The 6,000-nt window shown below is 43.3% G+C and overlaps 1 long non-coding RNA gene across 2 annotated transcripts in view; it reads right to left on the bottom strand.

The window, feature by feature from the left end:
* Positions 1-2,095: 2,095 nt before the first annotated feature.
* Positions 2,096-6,000, bottom strand: part of LOC110345104 (uncharacterized) — a 29,302-nt gene continuing 25,397 nt past the window's right edge. Inside the window, exons 2-3 of one of the 2 annotated variants that reach the window (XR_015450283.1) lie at positions 4,416-6,000; positions 2,096-4,079 (exon numbers count right to left, since the gene is read on the bottom strand). The exon at positions 4,416-6,000 is cut by the window's right edge and continues 24,888 nt beyond it. This is a non-coding gene — a long non-coding RNA (uncharacterized LOC110345104). The other variant, XR_015450284.1, reaches the window with a different exon arrangement.

The raw sequence follows: 6,000 nt of genomic DNA, 5'->3' as shown, positions 1-6,000 counted from the left end.
AGTTGGGGGCTTCATCTTTAGTTACTATAACTGGAGAATTATTATTTTGGTGGTTTTCTCCTGGCAATGTAAGGCTCCAATGACTCGAGATTCTTTATCTTCTTCTAAGATCTTTATCAGCTGGGTAGCTAGGGAGGCTACTTCGTGGAGACATTTAGTCCCCCTGTTGAAATGACTAGAGTGCTGTGGCTCTCAGAAAGTCCACATGCAAAAATCAAGTTAAACAAGTTAAATGTCTCATTATTCTGATCCTTAATCCCTAAGATTTTATGAAAGATTTATTGAAATCTATGAAAGTAATCAAGGGCTGAGGCGTCCTCTTTTGAGAGTATGGCTTCCCAGTTCACCTGAGGGAGGAAATCAAAGGAATGCCCTGTAAGAAACCAGCAGCTGTTCTTTGTACATTATCAAATCCCAAGCCATCAACCAATTTCAAATCTTCAAGCAGGCTTTCCCATTTGATAGCGAACATGCATTCCTAGTCAAGTTCATTCCCTACAAGCAGCAGAATAAGTTGATAAAAATCTGAAAATCCAGGCTGGTAAATGCCACTGATTAGGCTACAGTGTCATCCAAATTCAGGGGAGTCAATTTTGCAATTCATGGCGTCCTTGCAATGGCTAAGCATTTTGAGTCAATCTAAGGCATATAGGCAAGCTGTCTTCATTTCTTGTCGCCTGTGTCTTAAAGGGAGCTACTAGCGATGGGCCTAAGGAATCACGGGAAAGAACAAGGATGTGGAAGGAGGAAAAGAAGGGATGTTCAGGGAGTGTGGAAGGGGGAAAATAGAGGATTGTAGAGTAGAGAGGAGGCGATGGGAAAAGGGCAAATGATGGGCAGGAAAACCAGTGGCAGCAGTGGAAGCACTGCTAGTTTGAGTTTTGTTAATACAAGTGCTAGTTTCTTTTTCTAGTTTATTCAGCTGCTCCTTTAGTTTTAGAGTATTCTCTTTGAGAGATACAACAATAGATCCTTAGGCTCACTGATAAGCCTTAAAATGCCAGGTAATAATGCTTCACATTTATTCTGAGAATTTCAGTGATTTCTTTGTTCTAATCATGAACAAAAATAGACAGATTTTGGAATTTCAAAAGAGCCCCAATTTGATCATCCCAAGTTATATGGGTCCAGAGACTCACCCAATCATATTCTTCTGAAGCATTGTGCTTTAGTTATAAAGCCAGCTGGAGTGCCAGCAGGCGGCTGATTAGCAGGAGATTTAGAGCCTAGGTTACCCGTTTTGTGCTCACCTAATGAAGGAATCCATTCCTGTGCAAACTGAGATCAAGATCGCTGTGTGAGTCCCCATCATGGCCTTGATGGGTGGAGTCCAATATAGTCTGCATGAAGGAGCCTCTCTGACTAAAGCCAAGTCTCCAAGACCTTGAACCTGGAGCTTAGGAGCTTTGGATATGAGAAGACTTCCACAATATTCCCTGGCACTGCTGGAGAGACAATGGAGCTCAGGGTCTCTTGCAAGTACCTGCCTGTTATTCCAGGATGGAGCTGAAAAGAGCAGAGGAAGATTGCTTCAGATCCCACTTCTGACACAAAGGAGGGTTGGTACCAATTCACTAGGAAAGACTCCAAGATTAAAAGGGAGACTTTATTCCAAAAAAAGAAAATAACTAGAAAACCTTGGGTATGAAGCTTTAGGTAAAAAAGTGAAAGTGCACTTCCAAGGAACAAAGAGAGGGGCTGGTTCACATAGAGAATGCTGAGGTCCCCATTCTGGTCTGCTAGGCAAATGAGGGACATGATCATGCAGGAAAGTGCTTGTTCCTGATTTGTTGGTTCTAGGTCCAAGTCATTGGTCAGGACCCTCTATCCAAATAGGACTTTCTGGAGCTGTGTAGCTTGACAACTGAAGCAGGAACACACCTAGGCAATGCCTGCAAAGTTTATTTTGTGGTTCTTCCAGGAAGACAGAATAAACATATTACATCTACCCCTACGCCCAGTTGACAAGTGGCTACCAGGTTCCACTCTGGATTTAGGCCCTATATTAGTCACTTTCCAGTGTTGGGACAAAATACCCGACATACACAACTTAAAGAAGAAAAGGTTTATTTTGATTCACAGTTTCAGAGTTTTCAGTCCATAGTTGGTTGGCTCCAAGGCTAAAACATTGTGATGGAAGCGCATGAAGGAAAGCTGCTCACCTCGTGGCATCTAGAAAGCAGAGAGCAAGGAAAGAACCCAGGAGAAAGGGGTCAAGGATCATTTATAGTCTCCAAGGTCACGGGCTCACACCTACCCATGCAAACCCAGAAGTGTGCTTTATGCATCACGTAGCCATCTCTCGATCTTATCAAGCTGACGGTCAAGATTGACCAACACAGGCCCCACTGGCCACTTGGGACCCTTCTCAGAAATTCAGCTTTTCTTAACATTCACAGTTTCTATCTTTTGATATGTCCATGTGTATATATATCTGTGTGTCTATGTGTGCATGTCTGTGTATATATGTACATGTCCCTGTGCGAGTGTGGTATGAGTCTCAAGCTACCCAACCCAATAACACATGTTTAGAATATGACTTTTTGCTACGCTTCTTCATTTGAATAAAGCTGTACAGTCAAAGTACGTCTAGGACCACCAGGAATAGCCTTGAACTCAAAAGCAGTTTAGATATTTTCATAAGGGTCCAGGCCAAGTGCACAGTCAGCCATATTTAGCTTTATTCTGACATCAGAATCAAAACCAGTTTTACAGAAAAAGGGAAGACAAAGATCAGTAGAGAGTCAATAGGGGTTTCGTGACATTTAAAATCCAACTTGCTAAGTGATTAATGTCTGTTTGTCTGTCCTTTTGTCTCCTTACTGAGCCCCCTCTGTCTGTATCTTCCTCTGGGGATCTCCTGCTGATTCCTAGCAAATTAGCACTTGTTTTCCCAGACTGGCAAATTAGCACTTGTTTTCCCAAACTTCTTCTCCTGGAGGCTTACCTGTCCTGTGTGCTGTCTCGGGGCAGTCCTGTCAACAGTGATAGAAGTTAGTCCTAGAGATGAAATTGAACGGCCATGTGCTCCTGTGCAGGGATGGTTTTTGGATGACACTTATGCAATGGAGCAGCCACTTACAGGTCTCGCCTGAAAGGAGCCCTCTGGAGGCAGACTGCTGGAAAGTCAGCACCAGAGGTCAAGAGCTCTGCTTGGGAGAGGATGGAGATCTCTCTCCCAGATCAGACCGGCACGATGGCCTCCGGTACTATTTAAGTTTCTGGCCACTTCTGAGTAAGAGGATAGGAGTGCGGTCCCATGGCAACCTCTCAACTTTGAAAATAGACAAGTCATGCATCCCTCGGAACCTCAAATGCACAGGGCTCAGAGTCCAGCCCAGACTACGATTTACTCTTCCTCCAGAAGCCAAACAAGAACTAATTTTAAACAAACCACTGCCACCAGGCTTGAGGGAAAGGCCCAGGAGAGCCAAGTGACAGCACAGGCAGACCTGCACACCCCACCCAAGCTGTTGACTCCCCAGGAGCTTTTCGAGGACTAAACACTGGTCTGAGGTTTGGGATGTCATCCACTCTACCCTGAGACTCCCTTTTCAGGTTAGGATTGGGAAATCCTTCCCACAGCTGTCCCCACCCAACCAGAAGTTGCTTCCTTTGTCCTCATTTTACTTTTCATTGAGCACCCAGGTCTGGCTTCCAATAATGGATGAGCTGAAAAAAGGCTGCTGCTTAAGATCATGAACACACACATGTGAGCCAGAAGGATCTGTATCAGCCTGGGTTCTGCAAAAACACAGACCCAAGAGTAGATCTTACATTCATAAAACAAAACTGTATGTGGAATCATTCATAGCCACTTACATAACACATAAGACATATTTCATTTATATTTTTATAATATAAACTATATATAAGAATATCATATAACATAAAAATACAAATATGTATTTGTTTTTTATTTTCAGGAATTGTGGGAACCAGAAAGTCCAAATTCCTTGAAGCAGACTGGCAGTCTAGAAACCAAGGCTTGAGCTGATTCTGAGGTCTTCAGGCAGAATTCTTTTTCTGGGAAAGCTGTTATTGCTCCTGAGGGCTTCTTCTGATTGGATGAGGACCCCCTGCAATAGTGAAGGTAATTTTTACTTAAAGGCAATAAGCAGGTGGTAAATATCAGCCACATCACAAATCATTTTTGCAGCAACATTTATTAACATTTGCTAAAATGACTTGCTACTACAGCCTGTCCAGGATGGCATGTAAAATTATTCATCATAGCTTCCAAGGGCTTTGCTGGCATGGGAAATTCTTGAATTGTGCAAGTGCTGTGTTTACTTCGATCTCTGTGGACCTGGGGTACCTGGTGGAACTTCACCTCAATTCAGGCAGTGTCACCTGTGAAACAGAAGCCTCCGTATCTAAGCAATAATAAAAGAACCTGCAGGTCACGTACTCACTATGTGTTAAGCAGCATTTGACTGAACTCGCTTCACTGAAGGCAATCCTTGTGTTCTTCCTGCACAGATGAAGAAATTCTGAAGCTCAGAAAGGTTGAGTCACTTGTCCAAAGTCACAAAGTGTATTCAGTGGGAGTTTGAGATTTCAACCTGATTATTCTGACTCCTGAGATTGGTACCTGTCCTGTAAAGAACTGTTTTCCATATGTAGAGCTGGATTGACTAGGAATTTCTTCCTTCTCTTCCACCTTCCCTCCTTCCCGTTCTCTTCCACCTTCCTTCCTACCTACCTGCCCACAACTGTTACCAGGTGTCTACTCTGTGCACTCTCCTGTGCTGGAAGTCAACACTTGAAGGAGTGGTAATAAAGAGATGGGCAGAGTTGCGATGCGGAGAGTCAACTAACCACTAATCACAGTAAATCATGAAAATATTTTTGAGCTGCAAAACAGGTTTTCTCGAAAACTTAAAATTTGCCTCTGAAGAGAGTAAAACATTACCTGACCAAGTCCTGAGCATGTGTACTTTTACTTACGGTTGCACTTACCCTCATAACGTGTTGGTATAAATCTCTGAATTCCAGGCTGGAAGAAACCAAAAGATGCTGTCCAAATCAGTCCCTGTCCTCAAGCAAAAGTGCTCAGGACATCATACATTTTCACAAAGGAAGGGTCCAGCTCCTCCTATGACATTTGCATGCCAGGTAAATAACATAGGACACTGGCTTGTCAGCTTTGGTGCTGACCCAGTCTTGGGTGGGACTGACCAACCCACCAACCACATGGTCACAATTGCATTGCGTAGGCTTTACCATCAGGGACCTCATGGCACGGTTCTGTGGAAAAGCAAAGGGAAACAATGTTTGCAGCTATCAATCAGATGTGGTTGTATTTCACACACACTGGATAGCTTCTGCCACAACTTTTTCCTCCAAGGAAATCAACAAATGAAAACTGGCTGATGCTCTGGTCCACTGGAAGCTGAAGAACAAAACCACAAAATGGAAACCTCCGATTCTAATATAATCCAGAAGAACAAACAAGGAATCACTCAGCGGTCCTCAACCCCCTAGTCCTAAGATTTTGCCCATGGAGCAAATAATTTTCTGGACCATCTATTCCACCTACTCCCTCCTGCCACTGCAAGGAGATGAAAATAGCTCAGAATGACTGGGTAACAGACATTCTTGGGAGTACACTGTGGGCCATGTTGATCTTGTGCTTTTTTAAAATATAAAGTCAAATACACAATAGAAAAATGTATTTGTAAAATAGCCACAGTGCTGCCAAGTGAGCCTCGCATTTGGTCAAACTCTTTCATGTCACTCATGACCCTGCTCAAAGGCTTCATGATGTCTTCTCAGGCCCCCACTTAAAATAGCACCTCAACACCCAATATTCATATCTTCCGGATCTGCTTTACTTTTTTCCTGGGATCAGACAGTACATTTGCTTGCTTATCTACTCCTGATCTGTTTCTCTGAGCATCTGAGCTATGTTCCCAGTATCCAGAACAGAGTCCAGCACATAGGAAAGGTTTGAAAAATACATGTTGAATGAACAAATCAATGGACTGGTCCAAGAAT

Source organism: Heterocephalus glaber, unplaced genomic scaffold, assembly GCF_053883595.1.
Source record: "Heterocephalus glaber isolate CG9 unplaced genomic scaffold, H.glaber_assembly_v1.0 deba00000937, whole genome shotgun sequence".
Lineage (NCBI taxonomy): Eukaryota > Metazoa > Chordata > Mammalia > Rodentia > Bathyergidae > Heterocephalus > Heterocephalus glaber.
Note: the sequence above shows the minus strand (reverse complement) of the source record. Positions and strands in the feature narration are given on the sequence as shown.